This window comes from Amblyomma mixtum, chromosome 7 (assembly GCF_055824585.1).
Source record: "Amblyomma mixtum isolate Tamu chromosome 7, ASM5582458v1, whole genome shotgun sequence".
Taxonomy (NCBI): domain Eukaryota; kingdom Metazoa; phylum Arthropoda; class Arachnida; order Ixodida; family Ixodidae; genus Amblyomma; species Amblyomma mixtum.
In genome coordinates this window covers 38,993,137-39,012,448 of record NC_143018.1, presented here as the reverse complement: position 1 = coordinate 39,012,448, position 19,312 = coordinate 38,993,137, and the positions used below count along the sequence as shown (strand labels likewise).

General features: G+C 47.4%; 1 pseudogene across 1 annotated transcript; it reads right to left on the bottom strand.

Annotated features, from left to right (window-relative positions):
• Nucleotides 1-423: 423 nt before the first annotated feature.
• LOC149335736 (ELAV-like protein 1-B pseudogene) lies at nt 424-13,815 on the bottom strand (annotated as a pseudogene). The gene is made up of 2 exons (XR_016284096.1): nt 13,739-13,815; nt 424-2,783 (listed from the first exon to the last, which is right to left on the bottom strand). The product of XR_016284096.1 is annotated as an ELAV-like protein 1-B pseudogene (transcript).
• Nucleotides 13,816-19,312: the final 5,497 nt, after the last annotated feature.

Below are 19,312 nucleotides of genomic sequence, written 5' to 3'. Positions count from 1 at the left end.
GCGGCTGGAATTTCTTTGCAGGAGAAATTCTAGAGGCCCGTTTACTGTGCGATGTCAGTGCACGTTAAAGAACCCCAGGTGGTCGAAATTTCCGGAGCCCTCCACTACAGCGTCTCTCATAGCCTTAGTCGCTTTGGGACGTTAAACCCCATAAACCAAACCAAACCAAACAATTGAAACTGGAGTTCCTTTGCACAACTACCTCTGAAGTAGTGAATTTTGTGGATATGCATAGGGTACCACAACTTAAGTGAAACTGCGTAGCTACATTTACCAAGCAGACGGCACTCTCAATGCTTTCGTTATCACAATGTAATACTCGGAGCACAGTTCTGGACCACTACGCAACAGGCAGACAATGCATTTGGAGGAGAGCACAGGCTCTAGCAAGGCTTCAATGCTGTATGTAACAGTGAAGCCAGCTGATGAGGGGGCCTTTTATTTCATGATCCTCCTGCTTACCCAGGACAATGTGGCAGAGGAGCATTATCAGTTGATGTGAAATACAGGATACATGATGTACGTTCAGGCAAACCCTTAGATGTGCCTCTTCTGACCAAGATAATAGGCCATGCAAATGACAAAAAGAAAGAAAAAATCTACACAAGCCACAGAAAGTTGCAAGAGTAGCTTGCACAGTCACCATGCTCAATCCATAATTGTCTTTGACATTTGTAACAATCATAACAAAGATGACAGTTTACAACACAATGGTGACACAGCAACCTGGAGGAAACTGCCAACCTGAACCCAGGAAAACTAAACAAGAGAGGGAAAAAAAAACAACTTGACAATTCGCTCAGAAAAATGAAATACAAGAAAAAGAGCACACCCTTCTCACTACATCAGCACATTCACACATGACAAAGCAAGAAAAAATGCCCACACATACTTATAAAAAAAGAAAAAAGAAAAATATTGGGGACGAGCGATGAATGCCTGAACTCTTCCGCTCCCCCCAGCTGTTCAACAGTCTTGTCAGCTCCATTACCAATCTACTGTTTCTTGAGCAAGACAAACAGGGGTGGTAGGTCCGGCATATGTCCAATACATGATTCGAAGGACAAAAATATATATATAAAGCACATCAAGCCCCACCCCTCAAAACGCTACCAGCCCCTAGTGGCGGCCCGCCGTTTTCTTCTTAGCACACAGGCGACATGTGGCAGCGTGTAGCCAATCCGGAGCGGTTCTCGGAAAAACAAATCAAAAGTGGTGAGGGGAAAAAAAAGAACGAGGGGGGAGCTTTAACTGTGCCGAAGACAGTCACCAGGAGCGCTCACGCAATGCGAGAAGCGTAAGTGAGTTGCGAGAAGCGTAACTAGAGTGCTGCCCAGAGCTTCCCCACGTTACCGGCATGTATCACCCTCAGCAACACATCAGCTGTTGCAAGGTCTTCAAAGCTTCACAAGCTAAGTGCTGCACTCTGGTTAGGACCTCTCGCAACCACCTAGCAACATTCCCAGCCAGAACCTGTTTACTTTGGCTGCTTGAAGGAGACTTGCAAAGGCCGACCCGCATAGCGGAACCCGTTCAGGGCCTCAATAGCCCACACGCAGTCCTGATAGTTGGCCATGGTGACAAAGCCAAAGCCCTTGGACAGGCCTGTGGCCGTGTCGCGGATGATGTTCACCTTGGTCACAGTGCCGTATTGGGCAAAAAGTTGCCAGAGCGACTTCTCGTCTGTATCGGTCCCAATGTTGTAGACAAAGAGCACGTGCCCGCCAGCGTCAGCTGCAGTTGGAGCCGGAGCCATGCCACCCATTGGATACTGGTAGGAGCCCGTCAGTGGGTTGTACCGGTAGCGACCTTGAGCGCCACGCATGGGCCCACCACCAGCACCAGGGGGTCCGATGAGCTGACCCTGGGCACCCCGGCCTCCGGGTGGCCGCAGCTTCTTGGAATTGTCCTCGGCAAACTTGATCAGGAGCGGCTCGGTGGCACCGGGCAACGTTTGGCCCGTCAGCGCTGCCATGGCGGCTTCGGCATTCTCGCGGAGGTCGTAAAGCGCGAAAGCCACCCCCTTGTTGGTGGCGCCCGAGTCATCCTTCAGCACCCTGAACTGGATCAGCCGGCCAAAATCAGCAAACAGCTTCTCCGCCTGGTCTGCTGGGAAGTGCTTGGGGATGCCACGGATGTAGAGGTTGGCGTGTTTGATGGTCTCGCCACCGGGCCGCGCGTATGCCACCTTGATCTTTTTGTTTTGCAGCTGCAGGCCGTTGAGCGTCTCAACAGCCCGCGCTGCATCGCCAGCTCCTTGGTAGTCGACAAAGCCAAAGCCATAGCTGTAGCCGGTTGCCTTGTGGCGCACAATCTTGGACGACTTTATGGGACCGATGCTGGTGAAAAGGCTGCGGAACTCCTCGTCCGTCAGGCTCTGGGGAAGGTAGTTGATTATCAGGTTGGTCTGGCTGTTGCCTCCGTCGCCTTCCATGGTTTCGTCTTGTTCCAGTGTGCCCGCTGGGTCAGGCCCTCGCTGTTCCGGTTCGGTATCGCTTGCCCTGCCTTGCCAGGAGCTCAGGGGTGGTGGTGACTGTCAGCTTGGCCTCGAAGCGAGGAGAAAAAAAAAAAGGCACTTCCTTCGCAGCACTGCAACCGATGGGTCGACCAGGCAGCAGAGTCGGCGAACCGGCCAGGAAGACAGGAGGGCCCCCAACGTCAGCAACAAGGAGCAGCAGCGATGACGGTAAAAGACGACGGATCCAAGCCGGTAAAAAAAAAATAGCGAGAAAAAGAACAAAAAAAATTACGAAGAAAAAAAAAACGGGTAAAAAAAACACTGGCTGCAAAAGAGCAAAAAAGGTGGGAGGGAAGGGGGTTGGTTAACAGGTGCTTCCTTGCACAGCCTTTTGCCATCACATCAAAGCATCTATAAGCGATGGGCACAGAGACTGCAAGAAAAAAACAGGCGGCACAGAGAGCAGGGCTGTCATGGACGCATCAAGGTTCCTGTCATGCCTCGGCAAAACGCGAGGACACATGACAGGCAACACCGCAACTAGAAAAAGTGTCACACCAGAAGGGCATCGCACCAGCACCAACTAGAAAGGCATATCTGCCAATCGGTTATTAGCAAATTTCCTTCCCACACGAGTCCTGACAGCAACAAACACATAGAAACCTGAAATGCCAGCTGGTATGACAGTGTTTCAGTCCACAGTGCTAACAAAAATGACACCCAAGGCAGGAGAGATGAGGAGACCTGCTAGTAACCAAACAGCAAACCATAATTACTGTTTTCAGTTGATCTGTAACAACGAAGCACATAACTTGAGGCACTAAAACTGCAACAAATGATTTCCATGTTGCGAAAATTCTCAAGACAAACTTCTAATGAAGCAGCATTCCCCCCAAGTAAAGCTTTTCTGCAAAGAAAAACCTTAAGTAGAAATATGCGTTCTGTTTGAATCCATTCACTCCATTTCAACATATTGACCGCATCTCTTTCGACTGCAGGCTAATCCATAAACTAAAATTAAACCCTGTATCTAACCAGCGTCGACAAGTTGAGGCAGTTGATATTCAAACTCCGGTTGCTGACCCTTGGGAATCATGGATGTCACCCCTTCTCACCATAACAACAATAAATGCGCTTGCAACTGACTAGGAATTAATGTCTATAAACCTCAATCATTCAAGTAATTAATGAATAGCTGATCACTCTTTATAACAGCTAGCCTTCATTTCTAAAGCAAAGTGCATAGTTCATTGTGCTATCACCAGGTTGTGATTGCATGGCCACATAAAGCTCTAGTGTGACCTTAACGGGCCAATATATTTAAGCAGCTAGCAGAAGCAAGCTGATCCGACATTAACACTCCAGCATAGAAACCAACATCATGTTTTGACCTATCTTCTCTACACGAGCATACACACAGTCTTAACTGTATACATGTCTCAATTTAGAGTTAAAGGGACCCTGAAATGATTTCAATGGGCAAATTCTAGTGCAGTCCAGATCTGTAGAGGTTGTCATTGTTGATCCTTGAGCCTAATTGGAAAGCTCTGTGTAGACACTATAACTTAGAAATAGTTTTTAAAAATTGCTGCTCGCAGTACCTCGCAACCGGTTAGGGCGACAGCTCACTGATGGTGTGTCCCCTAACATAATGACGTCATTGGGGAGACAAGGTGAGCCTCCCTGACAGTGCATCTCCAACCCCACTGACATCATCGGGGTAGGGAACGCGCCTTCAGTGAGGTGTCACCCTAACCGGTCGCGAGGTACTGCGAGGAGTGTACTGCGAGCAGCCATTTTTAAAAATCATTTCTAAATTACACAGTCTACGCACAGTTTCCAAATTTGACCACCTCTACAGATCTGTTGCACTAGAATGTGCCCATCGAAATCAATTCAGGGTCCCCTTAAGCATTCAACCTCTTCTAGTCAGCTGTTGTAAATCCTTGACAGTGATTAGATGCCGCAAAAGTGATTATAATAGGTAGCCAGGGTCCTCAAAAAGCTGGCAAATCAGCAAAGAAAGTGGTGCCATCAGCACTTTCATGAATGCTGCACTGCCAATAGCTTTGCTCACAAAGTGCTGGGCTGCAATAGCTGGCTGTTATCTGCACAAATTGCCACTGCTCGAAAACACGTGCAATGTTGCAAAAGAGAAAAATCCTTCCAAGAACTTGTTGTGGCACGTTTTCGCAGAATAGCCACAACTCCATTCCTAAAGAAACAATTTGAGTATAACATTCTTTGATGTTTGTCCAACATACTACATTTTCAGAACCAGGTAAAGTCCAGACTGTTTTTGTCACGTGGTTCACTAATTTCAGGCTAGAAGAGGTTAACGCATTGCATGTTTCATGACCAATATGCACTCAATATGATTAAGCCTCTGGTGCATGCCAAGGTCAGAGCCGACTTGCATCCCCCTCAACATGCTGACTGTATCATTGTTGAGGGGAAATGCTATTCTCTATAAATAGATGTTCAAGCAATGTGCCCCCTAATCAGTGCTACAGTAACAGAGAAGCCAAAAGAATAGCAATTTGAAGGTCTAAAATCATTCGCTATCAACTGATCTTTGCTACAAACCCCAAAGCCGCGGATTTCATGCTCACAATGAAAGCTCGGTGCCTCCTACTTCCAATTCAGCCAGCTTGCCGTTAGCCCAACCGCAATTTTAAAAAAGTGGCGGTTCACTTTCCACTATTGCAGCTACATTACGCAGAACCATTCTAGCATGCAACAAACCTTACGAAAAACACTGGCTCTACAGTGCCTGCATTAACTGGAGACCAGTTCCTTCTGCACACCCTTAAGGCATCCATGCTGAATACATCTGAATAAGCTAAACTACATTACTCAAAACAATTATCATTTGCAATTAGAAATACGAGCGTAACTATTCCTGCTTCACAATTCGTATGCTGTGTTAGGTACTAGTACCAAACCTTTCGTGCACAACAGCATCAACAGCACACACTTTTACCAAGAACGAGGGAACAAACTATGGGGAGGCTTTTAAGTCTCTTTAAGTCGCAGTTTCTAAGAATGCGCGGAACGTGCAGATTGAGTTCCCGCGGCAAAAAGACGAGTTCAGATTCCTCTTCAGTGCACCTTTAAACCCCAATAAACCAATAAACGAAACTATGCTATTCCTAACAGCGACCTTTCTCCATAGCTGGATTTCCCTGAAAAGAGCACAGCTTTGATCCACAGGAAGAACTCTAGTTTGGGCTAGTTGGTTCATGATTCAACAGGAAAATGGCGCAAAAGACGTGGACAAAAGAGACAAACACGACAGGACCAGCGCCAACTTACAACTGAATTTTATTTCGCACCAAACCCGCCTTTATGTAGGCCAACACGCCCTAACATCCGTGTAATCACGCACAGGCAGTAGAAAAGATAACTGTAAGATATTTAGCACATGAAGCGCAATAGCAACCACGTAACATACTATCATGGCTAAACCCCCCCCCCCCCCCCCAAAAAAAAAAAAACCAACAAAAGTATAGCAAACAACACTAAAACGGTCATGGCCAAGCAACTCTTCAACACCAAAAACGAAACACACTCATGAGTGATACCAGATGACCAACAAGAAACGTGGAAAAAAGGTGAAGAATGAAGCGTCAAGACCAAAGCAGTGTCAAAGGTAAAAAAAAAAAGGTTGAAATGGATCGATGAAGATTGCAAACCTTAAAAATTGGAAACCAAAAACCAGCAGCCACATGAATGATAACTGATGAACAACCAGAAAAAAGATGGACGCGAAGCTGAGACCAAAGTCGGCGTCAAAGGTATAAAAACGAGAAAAAAATTGGAAACGAACAACCAGCAGCCATATGAATGATAACCGATGACCAACAAGAAACATGAAAAAGTATGAATGCGGAGCTCAGACCAAGGTCAGCGTCAAAGGTGTAAAAAACGAGAACAAAAACCGCGCAAAAAACCGCACATCGTCAAAAAAATCGTCAATAATTGCAACCAATGCCAAAGGAAAGAGCGTGCACAACAAAACAAAACGAAGAGCCTACAGAAAACTTTCTAGAAAAGTGTACTCCTCGTTGCTAAGCGTAATGGATGGCTTGCTGACGCATCTGCTCCCTTCTTTCCTGATGTAAAAGGCTTCGACCACCTCTCTCTCAAATCTGTCCTTCCCACTCCTCAAAAAAATAGTTTTCTCGAACTCCGGACGGCAACCCCTGCAGGCTTTGCAATGATCCACTAGAAAGCTTCCTTCGTTATTCCGCAGATTCCGGCAGTGCTCGCTGGCTCGCTCATTAAAACATCGACCAGTTTGGCCAATGTAGCTGAGCCCGCAACTTAAGGGAATCTGGTAAACAACCCGCGTCCTGCACCGTGTGAACTTGTTTTGATGTTTCACAGTACAAGCCGGTTGTTTTTTCCCGTTAGTCATTGCGCAAAGCTTAGAAAGTTTGCAGGGGGCTGAGAATGCGACCTGAACATTATGTCTGCCTGCTACCTTTTTAAGGTTGTGTGAAACCTTGTGGATATACGGTATTACTGCCACACGGTTGCGTGAAACCGGATCTTTGCTTTTAGGACCTTGCTTCAGCTTCTGCAGTATGGCTTCACACACGGAAGTAACCATACAAGAGGGGTATCCTGCTACTTTTAACCGCTGAACTTGAGCACTGAAACTGGACGAGACCATATGGGGGCATGATTTGTTCAAAGACGCTTGCAAGGAGTTCGAAACAATTGCCCGCTTCACAAGCTTCGAATGAGCACTGTCAAAGGGGAGCAAACCTTTCTTTGAACGCGGATTGTACATCCAACACAAGCCATCTTTGCAAAACCGTACCCTAAGGTCCAAGAACTGGAGTTCGCCATTTGTCGGGACCTCCTTAGTAAAACTGAGGCCTTGGCTGTGTTCTGAAAACACGGACATAGTCCTTGCGACCGCAGCGTCTAGCTCATGCTCAGAAGTGTCTTTAAGGATAACTAAGAAATCGTCAGCATACCTATGTACAGAGACTACGTGCGGATCAACAAGGTGGCATCTGATGTCAGCTCCTACAATGGAGAGAAAAATATCACAAAGAGCGGGAGCTACAGACGAGCCAATGCAGATTCCCTTCTTCTGAACAAAGAATTTTCCATCAAACAAAACAGCAGTCGAACTTAGGTAAAATTCTAACAAAGAAATGAAATTGTCAACGCTTACTCCTGCTGCGTTTTGAAAAGGGACTTCGCCGGTGGACTGGATGGTTTCCCTGACAGCCTTTAAAAGTCCTTGATGGGGAACGGAATAAAACAGCTCTTCAATGTCGATGGAAAACCCTGTGTAGTGCTTGGGGGGCAAAGACTCCAGGTGGTTTTGCACCTCGCACGAACTGCGCACAAGAAACGGGTCCTTGCCTACCAGGCGTCCAAGGTGGGTTTGAAGGTAGCTACTGACAAGACGTTGCCACGTCCCCCTTTCCGAAACGATGGTGCGTAGCGGTAAACCAGACAGGATCAGGTAAACCAGACAGCGGTAAGACAGGATCATAAGCGACGGTGTTGCCTTCTCGAAGAAGAGCGTTAATCGCAGTCTTCCAAAAGAAAAACTGCATCTACAGAAGATATCAAGCATACTCAAAGACAAGGACCTCGTTGTGCTGCAGGCTGACAAGGAGGGTGGCTTTGCAGTTATGCCGTCCGGTTTATTTCGTGACAAGGCTTTAGCTGCAATACATAAGAACTTCAAGCAGGTACCGTTCAAAGTGCGGAAGCAAAAAACTAAGGCTCTTCAGATCCTAGAAGACATGCACCTAGAGGGCATAAAAAAGCTGGCCCAGGAAGAAAAAGGAAGGTCTCTGGAAGTTTTCTTCACCGTGAAGACCCACAAGCCTGGTTTACCGCTACGCACCATCGTTTCGGAAAGGGGGACGTGGCAACGTCTTGTCAGTAGCTACCTTCAAACCCACCTTGGACGCCTGGTAGGCAAGGACCCGTTTCTTGTGCGCAGTTCGTGCGAGGTGCAAAACCACCTGGAGTCTTTGCCCCCCAAGCACTACACAGGGTTTTCCATCGACATTGAAGAGCTGTTTTATTCCGTTCCCCATCAAGGACTTTTAAAGGCTGTCAGGGAAACCATCCAGTCCACCGGCGAAGTCCCTTTTCAAAACGCAGCAGGAGTAAGCGTTGACAATTTCATTTCTTTGTTAGAATTTTACCTAAGTTCGACTGCTGTTTTGTTTGATGGAAAATTCTTTGTTCAGAAGAAGGGAATCTGCATTGGCTCGTCTGTAGCTCCCGCTCTTTGTGATATTTTTCTCTCCATTGTAGGAGCTGACATCAGATGCCACCTTGTTGATCCGCACGTAGTCTCTGTACATAGGTATGCTGACGATTTCTTAGTTATCCTTAAAGACACTTCTGAGCATGAGCTAGACGCTGCGGTCGCAAGGACTATGTCCGTGTTTTCAGAACACAGCCAAGGCCTCAGTTTTACTAAGGAGGTCCCGACAAATGGCGAACTCCAGTTCTTGGACCTTAGGGTACGGTTTTGCAAAGATGGCTTGTGTTGGATGTACAATCCGCGTTCAAAGAAAGGTTTGCTCCCCTTTGACAGTGCTCATTCGAAGCTTGTGAAGCGGGCAATTGTTTCGAACTCCTTGCAAGCGTCTTTGAACAAATCATGCCCCCATATGGTCTCGTCCAGTTTCAGTGCTCAAGTTCAGCGGTTAAAAGTAGCAGGATACCCCTCTTGTATGGTTACTTCCGTGTGTGAAGCCATACTGCAGAAGCTGAAGCAAGGTCCTAAAAGCAAAGATCCGGTTTCACGCAACCGTGTGGCAGTAATACCGTATATCCACAAGGTTTCACACAACCTTAAAAAGGTAGCAGGCAGACAATGTTCAGGTCGCATTCTCAGCCCCCTGCAAACTTTCTAAGCTTTGCGCAATGACTAACGGGAAAAAACAACCGGCTTGTACTGTGAAAAATCAAAACAAGTTCACACGGTGCAGGACGCGGGTTGTTTACCAGATTCCCTTAAGTTGCGGGCTCAGCTACATTGGCCAAACTGGTCGATGTTTTAATGAGCGAGCCAGCGAGCACTGCCGGAATCTGCGGAATAACGAAGGAAGCTTTCTAGTGGATCATTGCAAAGCCTGCAGGGGTTGCCGTCCGGAGTTCGAGAAAACTATTTTTTTGAGGAGTGGGAAGGACAGATTTGAGAGAGAGGTGGTCGAAGCCTTTTACATCAGGAAAGAAGGGAGCAGATGCGTCAGCAAGCCATCCATTACGCTTAGCAACGAGGAGTACACTTTTCTAGAAAGTTTTCTGTAGGCTCTTCGTTTTGTTTTGTTGTGCACGCTCTTTCCTTTGGCATTGGTTGCAATTATTGACGATTTTTTTGACGATGTGCGGTTTTTTGCGCGGTTTTTGTTCTCGTTTTTTATACCTTTGACGCTGACCTTGGTCTGAGCTCCGCATTCATACTTTTTCATGTTTCTTGTTGGTCATCGGTTATCATTCATATGGCTGCTGGTTGTTCGTTTCCAATTTTTTTTCTCGTTTTTATACCTTTGACGCCGACTTTGGTCTCAGCTTCGCGTCCATCTTTTTTCTGGTTGGTCATCGGTTATCATTCATGTGGCTGCTGGTTTTTGGTTTCCAATTTTTAAGGTTTGCAATCTTCATCGATCCATTTCAACCTTTTTTTTACCTTTGACACTGCTTTGGTCTTGACGCTTCATTCTTCACCTTTTTTCCACGTTTCTTGTTGGTCATCTGGTATCACTCATGAGTGTGTTTCGTTTTTGGTGTTGAAGAGTTGCTTGGCCATGACCGTTTTAGTGTTGTTTGCTATACTTTTGTTGTTTTTTTTTTTGGGGGGGGGGGGGGGGGGGTTTAGCCATGATAGTATGTTACGTGGTTGCTATTGCGCTTCATGTGCTAAATATCTTACAGTTATCTTTTCTACTGCCTGTGCGTGATTACACGGATGTTAGGGCGTGTTGGCCTACATAAAGGCGGGTTTGGTGCGAAATAAAATTCAGTTGTAAGTTGGCGCTGGTCCTGTCGTGTTTGTCTCTTTTGTCCACGTCTTTTGCGCCATTTTCCTGTTGAATTGATCCACAGGTAGCTGAAATTCTTCCACAATCCTCCAGTACACTTCTCTCTTCCTTCTTCATCCCTTCCTCATGCAGCAGTTTGGGTGTCTACCGACAAGGGTCAGTTACTAAACCCTTTCCTTTCGTTAAAAGAACAATTTTCGTGTATGCTAGCCTGTCTTGCTCCCATGCAGCCGAACCCATGGGTTCTCAAGAACCACACTCCCAGACAACTTTCTCGGTAAGGAAACTGCCTGCACTTCTGCGTGGACGACTTGCTAGCACGCGGGTACAGCTCACTCAAGAATGCTGCCTCCTCACATACATCTTCCACTGCAAAGCCACAGTAAGCCTTCTCCGAGTATAATGCCCAGTTTCTGGCTAGAGCTTCTTTAAGGAAAGCACTTCAAGTGGCCCAGGAAACTTTTGTTTCACGCAAGCAGCCTCTTCAACCTCGTGCCGACTGCCAAACAAGTCGGAAAGCAGGCATCCAGAATGATATGGCAGCATGCAGCAGCTACACTTCCAATGATCAAACACGTCATACAGTGTGCAAAGTGTACTGCAGTGCAAGGAAATGCTGCGTTAGCAATAACTGTTTACTCGCTATGGTAAAAGAACTCGTGCATTCTATGTTCCTTCGTCACTAAATGTGTTGCCGTCAAGCGCATTTTCTGTGAGTACAAATCATAAACTAAAAAAACTATTGTGTTCATCTGCTTTCATCTGACCTTTTAACTTCGTTTTTTTTTTTTGTATAATTTATCTCCTGTTTTGTCTCGTCGTTCCTTTCATGGTCATATTCCTGGACTTTCATCGCCTACATTGCCTGACATACATTTGTTATTGATGTAGTTTAGTGGATTCAGCGTTTTTTCCGGTTAACTGTGAAGTGTGATGTGTTTGAACGTTTTTTTGCTGTTCCTATTTTTCTGTTGCTTTCTGCTACTCTTATGTTGTAAAGCGTCGCACGCGACTTGCCGCTACCTGCTAGGCGCTGCCATACAAGCCCAATGAGGCTTCGGCAGGCCTGAATCTGTAATATGTCTTTGCAGTGCAGAATAAACTGATTGATTGATTGAAACACACACATTCCATTCCTTGACATTTCATTTCACACAGCAGAACACTACTTCTTATAAGTTCCCAGATCACTTTATATGTGCATGAAGCATGTTAGATTTGAGCAAGTTTTCTGTGACAAAGCCAACCACAAGTTATGAGGCATGCGAAGCATGAGCTCTACATTAATTTTACAGCGGCACACAGTAAGGCTTCCATTCTAGGCACACCGAAGGACCCTAGCCATCGCTTTGCTTTCAACATGACCCTGGAGCAATGAGAGAGACATGAAACGCATCCCAGAAACTAGTGACTATGGCTTTTTGCTACCCCACCCACAACATGGTACAGGTAACAATTGAGGGAAGCACAAATACACAACCCTGGCATGGGAAAACAAACTGTGCCACCTGTTGTGCCCTTGCTCAGCATGTTGCCACACAGGGATCATTAACACACAGACACAAACACACAAACCAATTGCCATCCATGACAGCCCACACAAATGCTCCCTGTCCGCCATTTCTTCCAGTGAGCCTTCTCATGTACTGCTCTTTAAATTATGCACAGAGAGGATTCTCAGCCTTGCGCCTACGCAAGGTTAGGCTTTAAAGTGTTTGACAACGACGAGTTTACACAGCTTAGCAGTTTTTATGCTACCAATGACATCCATTCGTCATAGCAGAAGTTTTTTTTTTTGTTTAAGTTCTCACAACCGTATCACACTGGTGGCTCTTTGAACATGGCTTGGAACACCATGCCGCACAATCAAAACTTGCTTCAGTCAATGCCTTGCGAACAACAGGGAAACAGAGTTTCCTTTGCGGTATGGCGCTTGGCTGTCTGCTTTATGACGCCTGTAATGGTGCCGTGCACTAGGGAACACCCTGTACATAAAAAGTGACTGCTAGCTAACGAATGTAGAATTTTGTACTAATTGCATGAACAAGGCAAAGCACAAAATGCACAGCTTTTGAGACTTATTCCCTCAAGCACCAGACCCATCCTTTTTTCCAAAGGTAAACTCAAAGTGCAAAGCTGCAACACCATTTAATGAACAATATCAGCCTGTGCATGAGAAGACTCATCTGGGAGACAAAATCGCCATGGGCATTTTTGATCCGCAAAAAAGTTACACAAAAGAAATGAATATAGAAAAAAATTCTTACAAAAAGACGCCCTCAATGTGCGTTACTAGAAAAGCAAAGAAAAAAAAAGCACATGTTATTCAACAACACTTGCACAGCGCACTCAAAAATACGAAAAACGTGAAATAACATGCTAGGTGCCGGTATGAAAACAGCGAGGTAACGATCGAGACGCCTCCATTCGCGTTGACGCTCTAGACGTTAGGAAAAACACCCGAGAGCGTGGAGAGAAAATAAACGCGATCGCCAAGGTTTCGGACGCCCCCAAGCGATCCGAAAAAAAGCGCGAAAGGCTAACGGCACCCGACGCATGCGCACCTAAGCACAGGTAATCCAATAAACAGCGTAGGCGTAACCTTATTACTGCTCGAGCCGAGCAGTACGCTTCAGAACGAAGCGCACTTAAAGTGGAGAGAGTCCCGAACATCCGAACAAGCCGACATCCCTGCGTCGACCCCACCCACCACGGCCCGGAATAATATGAGAGAGAAAAAAAAGTTGTGGGATGGGGAGCGTGAGAGAAAAAAACCGGCATTCCCGAAGAGCGCGGCCATAGGGCACTGTAGGCCAGAGGCCAGGCATGTTCAATGGACGGACGCCGGCCGGAAGTGTCGGCTTATTATGCGAAAGACGCAGTACACTTCGTAGCTTTTAATTTGTTTTCGAGAAAGCGAGCAACGGACGTCGGTAAACGAGCAGGAGAGTTCCTCGCCCGCGCTGGCAGCACCGGCTTCTCGACCAAGACGACGTCGCGTCAGGGAGCAAAATAAAAATACCACGATCCAACTCCCGCCGACGCTGCCGCCACCATAAACGTTAGGCCTAACGTGGTTAGCGTGCCTTGGCGCCGACTCCTCTTTCGGAGTGGAATACACGCTCAAGCGCCGGGCACAACGCGGGGAACTGTAGCGCGGACGTAGGTACGCAAACTACGCGGCGTACAAAGAAAAAATCTGACCGAAAAGAGCGTTAGTTAAGGAAAAACAAAATCGGTTACTCACAAAGACAGAAATTCACGTCATAAACGCTGCTGCATGAATTTTCGAAAGCCGACCACTGGCCACCTAGCGGCACCGAGGTAAACCGCAGAAATCGATAAAGTCGCACGCGGTGCATTACTTGACAGTCCGCGACTTTTCGGCTTTGATTTTTTGGAGTACAGTAGATCCTAGCCTAACAGATGCTCTAGTACACAGTTACTAATTTTAGAAATTATTCGCGAAAGATTGAGCATTTAAAGAGTGATCGTTATCTAAGCGCTCAGTGATGTTCCAGGGAGCTTCGAGATCTTCGGTTACTTTTTATTCATCATGGGCACGTGCAAGGGAGATTTGAGCAAGACAAAGTATTTGAGATCTCAGTGATCCCACTTCCCAGTAATAAGCCTAGCGACATCATCATTTTGTTGAAAACCAAACAAGAACCAACGTTTGTTTGCCTAATCAAAAGTTATCGTTAGGTTGAATAATGCATGTTACGTAGGTTAAATTTACGTTGACTCAAGGTGTATTAGATACTCTTTACCATAGTTAATTAATGATGTAACTTGCTGCGTGCTAGACATCCGGACTCCATCGCGCGCAACGACGCGCATTAATGGCAACCATTAACGTTGAATGGCAACATCGGTCAGCGCGCTTGGTTCAAAATTGCGTCTGTGAGCCTTCCAGAATGTCTGGACTCGGTTGTTGGAAAATTGGTTTTTGAGGAAAGAAAATAGCCCAGTCATTGTCTCACATCTCGGTGGACACCCGAACCGAGCCGAAAGGGTTGATATGGAGTTCTAGAGTTGATAGAGTTCTATAAAGTCGGCCGTTTTTACCGAAAGCAACTCAGTGGCGACTTTCGTGCGGTAGGGAAAACAGTATCCGCCTGCCCGTCACCGCAGCTGTCGCAGCTGTTGGTGAAACTGCGCGGCTGCATCGTGCCTATGTGCTGCATAGGCAGTGTGTATTGAGCAGCTGCGTCACTGTGGGATGCACTTGTGGCAGAAAAGGGTAGGTTTCTCGTAGATAAATCCCGCAGTAGCCTATGGGCCGCTGTACAAAAGCGCAAAGCCATGGGTCTCGACGCTGTCTGTACAGTGGTCATTGAAACACTCTTGGACGTACTATGGACGTCCATGGGAGTGTCAGTGCCCTTTTGGGTGGCTGTATGCGTCTAATTAAGAGTTCATAATATGGAAGCTTTACGCTCATTCGCCGATACATCAGCATAGTATGCCTAAAGTGCGAAAAAAGAGATTTAGCAGCGCACGTAATTATCACCCGGAGCATTGGTGCGCACGGGGCGCTGACCGGCGCTCGCAACAAAGGAATGCGTTTTTTTTTTTTTTAGCACGGTATAAAGTGCGTGGAATATATACGCCCAGGTAGCACCGAAACATTGCGATAATGTTACATTTTTGTTACGCTCAAATGTTATTTCAATGTCCTTTTTTTTTCTAATGTTTTTGTAATGTTACATATAAACGTTCGAATAACCTTCCCCAAACATTCATGAAACATGTAAACAACATAAATGCAACATTCTCTAAAATGGTGAAGCAGCCCCGCACAAGCATGCAAGCCTGCCAGTGGTGACGGCACACAACTTACAACACTTAGCAAGAACCAACAACAAGAGCGACACCTTCTCCACTACACTACAGCACAGCAACTCGTATTCACTCCCCTCCAAATTAACGGATGTTGTTGTTGTTGTGACTGAGAGAAGGATGAAGAGGAAATTGCACGGGCCTGCTACTGGCTCGAGCCAAGCCACCACCGCTGCCACGTGCAGATAGAGGAGAGTTAAAAGATCAGAGGAAGGAGAGAGAGGAAAGGAAAGACGCGCGTCGCAGCAACAACTGCTATCATGCCGCCGAGCTTATATACTCGCTACTGCGGGATGTCCCATGAGTGACAGTGGGGAATGGGTAATAACTAAAGTTTTGTGACAAAATAATGGGGCTCTTCATGTAATTTGTAGCGAGTACTATCTAAGAGATGTGGTTACAAGGTACTGTTAGTTGAAAAACATCTTTACTCTAAGAACAGTGAAAAAATGTCTGGAAATCCGTGCTCGAAATATATTTGCAATGCTGTTTTATAGTTGCGACTCTAACATTATAATAAAATTTAGAAGATTACATTAAAACAACGTTTGTTTAGAATGTGAAAGTAACGTTTCCTATGTAACTTATAACGTTATATGTTAATTTTTAATGTTAATGTAAAGTTACTATGCAACATATGTAACATTACTCCAACTTACATAACATTTTTATAGCACTATTCTAATGTTCGGTGCTACCTGGGACGGTTGGTTATACAAAGCCACATTCGCGTCACTTAATATTTACTTGACACTACATTTAATTGTATGACAGAATTGCTTAGGGGGAATTCATTGAGTAACATTCGCATCACTTCATATTTACTTGACACTGCATTTAATTGTATGACAGAATCGCTTAGGGGGAATTCATTAAGTCTGTTGAATTGCGTCTTTCTTTCGTCGCACGTGGGTGCGGTTAGAATAGAGTACTTTATTGTATGCGAAAAGCAAGCATATATACCTGTTTTGATCGCATGATGCGAGCACGTCAGCTGGTCTAGCTGTGTACACCCCACGTAGTTTGCAGTCGAATGGCATATTTTTCGAACAGCTGCTTCGTCTTTCTGACCGAAGCTGGTTGGAAAACACTGTAGCGAAATATCAGGGATTAATTAAAGCAGATTAAGTGCAGCCTTATAATTGCAATTATAACGTACTGCGCGGCAGGTACGTGTGTCAGCAGAAGGCGATGCCATTGTTTCTCCTAACAATTTTACCGAAGAACACGCCGGCTAGTGGTGTCGTGGGCTGGATATTGTTTTCGGTAGCTAGCGTATAAGTCAACGGCTACAATGCTTTTCTTTATTTACCATCTACCACATATATTACAATACATACTGCCGAAGTATTCGCGGAATACGCTTTACGTTGTCAACAAGACCATGCACGTCTTGCGAAATTACTAAGTTCAACGCACCAAACACTCCGGTGATTCGACAAAGCCAAAAACGTGCTTGGAAGATTCCCAAACCCGGGCTCAGTTAGCGCTCAGGGCTTCTCCACTTCGCTAATCACGTCAGCCACGCCCCTCCCTGACCTTTTGCGTACTGCGAGCACGCTAGCAACTGCATCGTCACCTCGTTTGTTAAATCGAAAGCTTTCTTCGCCTAGTCAAGCCAAGGTCATCGGCACCACAATTTGACCTTCAAGTGGAGGAGCGGTGGTGGTGTGGCAGCCAAGTGACACATCTTCTCTCATTCCCTCCTTTATATCTTTCCACCACTCATTCAGTGCAATGACGCAGGCCTGCAAAGCCGAGCGTCGACTCTACCCCCCACCCCATCCCTCCCTCGACAATTACCATCAGACACTTTGGAGGCGACACCAACCCCCCCCCCCCCCCCCCCCTTATATACGCTCGCGCTATCACGAAGTCCACACAAACCCAACCGGCCGCGGCGGCTAGAATTTCTTTGGAGGAGAAATTCTAGAGGCCCGTGTACTGTGCGATGTCAGTGCACGTTAAAGAACCCCAGGTGGTCGAAATTTCCGGAGCCCTCCACTAAGGCGTCTCCCATAGCCTTAGTCGCTTTGGGACGTTAAACCCCACAAACCAAACCAAACAAACCCCTCCTGTACCCTCTGCCACCACCCCAAAGCCACTCTCGACCACATCCTTTTCCTCTGCCCGGCGGATCCTCCCCCGCGGGGCCTGGAGCACCTTATACCACTTGGGAGGCATGGGAGACCCTACTGCGCGCCGAGGACCCGGCCAAGCAAGCCGTCGCCGTAGGCCGGGCTGCCAGCGTCATGAGCCTCCGGGACATGAACGTTTGAGTGCAGTGGTGGTGGTGGTGGTGAAAAACTTTAATCAAAGAGAGTTTGAGGGTTAAAAAAAAGATAATAACCCTGCTGCATGGTCGGTATCCTTAGTCCGGGACACCGCATGACGAGGCCCCGTCTCGCGCCCGCTTGACCAGAGCCCTTTGGGACTCCAGTGTGGAGCAGTTGAGGAGGGCAGTCTCCCATGCCTCTCGGGTGGGGGTGGGGGAGGGGGGAAGGTGAGGATTCTGAGTACATGCCCACACCATGTGAAAGATATCGCAGATCTCTCCCCAGTGCGGGCAGCGCCCATCTGTGTTCGGATCGAAGTGTTTTGCTATTGCAGGACAGAGAAGGGTTCCTGTCTGCAGGCGCCGCAGAGTTCGCTCCTCCGCCTTACTCAGCCCCTTGGCAGGTGCCGGGTAGAGACGGTGGCTGTCGCAATAATAAATTAGGATTTCGCGGAACCGCAGAAGCGGTTTATGAGCTTCTGAGCCATGAGAGCTAGGATGAGGAGCCCGGTGTGTGAGCGCTCGGGCGGCCGCATCAGCGGCCTCATTGCCTCGTAGACCCTGGTGGCCAGGAGCCCAGATCACTTTTGTGCGAGTTGGATCGGCGGGAGCGCGTCTTAGAATTTGCGAGGCCAGAGGTGATATTTCGCCTGCAAGATAATGTTCAAAGGCCCGGCGAGAGTCTGTGATAACCGTTTTCGATTTTGGATCGGCGGCAGCGAGAGCTATTGCGACTTCCTCCGCTCGTGTTGAATTTGGGGCCCGAAAAGATAGCCCATCGACATTCATTCCCCGGTGGATTACGGCAGCCGTGAAGAATCCCGCGGGCGACGGCCCTGTGATGTCCACGTAATAGACGCCCTCTTTATACCCATATTGCCTCTCAAGCGTGCGAACCCGCGCTTGTCGTCTGCCTTCATGTGAAGCCATGTCCATGTTACGCGGGAGCGGAGCGACCAAGAGCATGTGGCGCCACAGCACCGGGATGTTCTCCGTCCCCTCTGGTATGCATGTGTGTTGGATGTGTAAGCGGTTTAGCAGGCGGCGCCCAGGCACCGTCTGCGATAGCCGCGTATATTGGTTCACGAGGTGGGCCTCCCGCAACTCCTGATAGGAGTTTACCACTCCCAACGCCTTCAGTTTGGCGTTGGAGGTAGCCACCGGAAGGTCCAGTGCTCGCTTTGTTGCCTTCCTGATGATGGCGTCAATGCGCTCGTCTTGTTGTTTGGTGATGCGTAGGTACGGCACGGCGTAGAGGATCCGGCTGGTCACGAAGGCATAGGCGAGCCGTAGCGCGTCCCTGCCCCGCAGACCACCCCGCTTGTTGGAAACACGGCGGACCATGCGCCCTACCTGTTCACCTATGCTCTTGAGTTTCGCTATAGTAGAGTCCGGCCTAAGTTTGTTATTGATGAACAGACCCAGGATCCGGAGCTCCGCCACTTCTCTGATGGGACCGCCTGACAGAGATATGTGTAGAGACGTGTTGTCCTTGTGGTTTGTCCTGACGTGTAGAAGCTCTGATTTGGCGGGAGCACATTGGAGACCACAGTCGGCAGCATATGCTTCGACTATGGTGGCGGCCTGCTGAAGGCGGTCCTCTATCTCCCCAAGGCTCCCCTCGGTGGTCCAGATTGTAATGTCGTCTGCGTAGAGTGCGTGTTTTATGCCATCTACCTGAGCCAGTCGGCCGGGCAGGTGCAT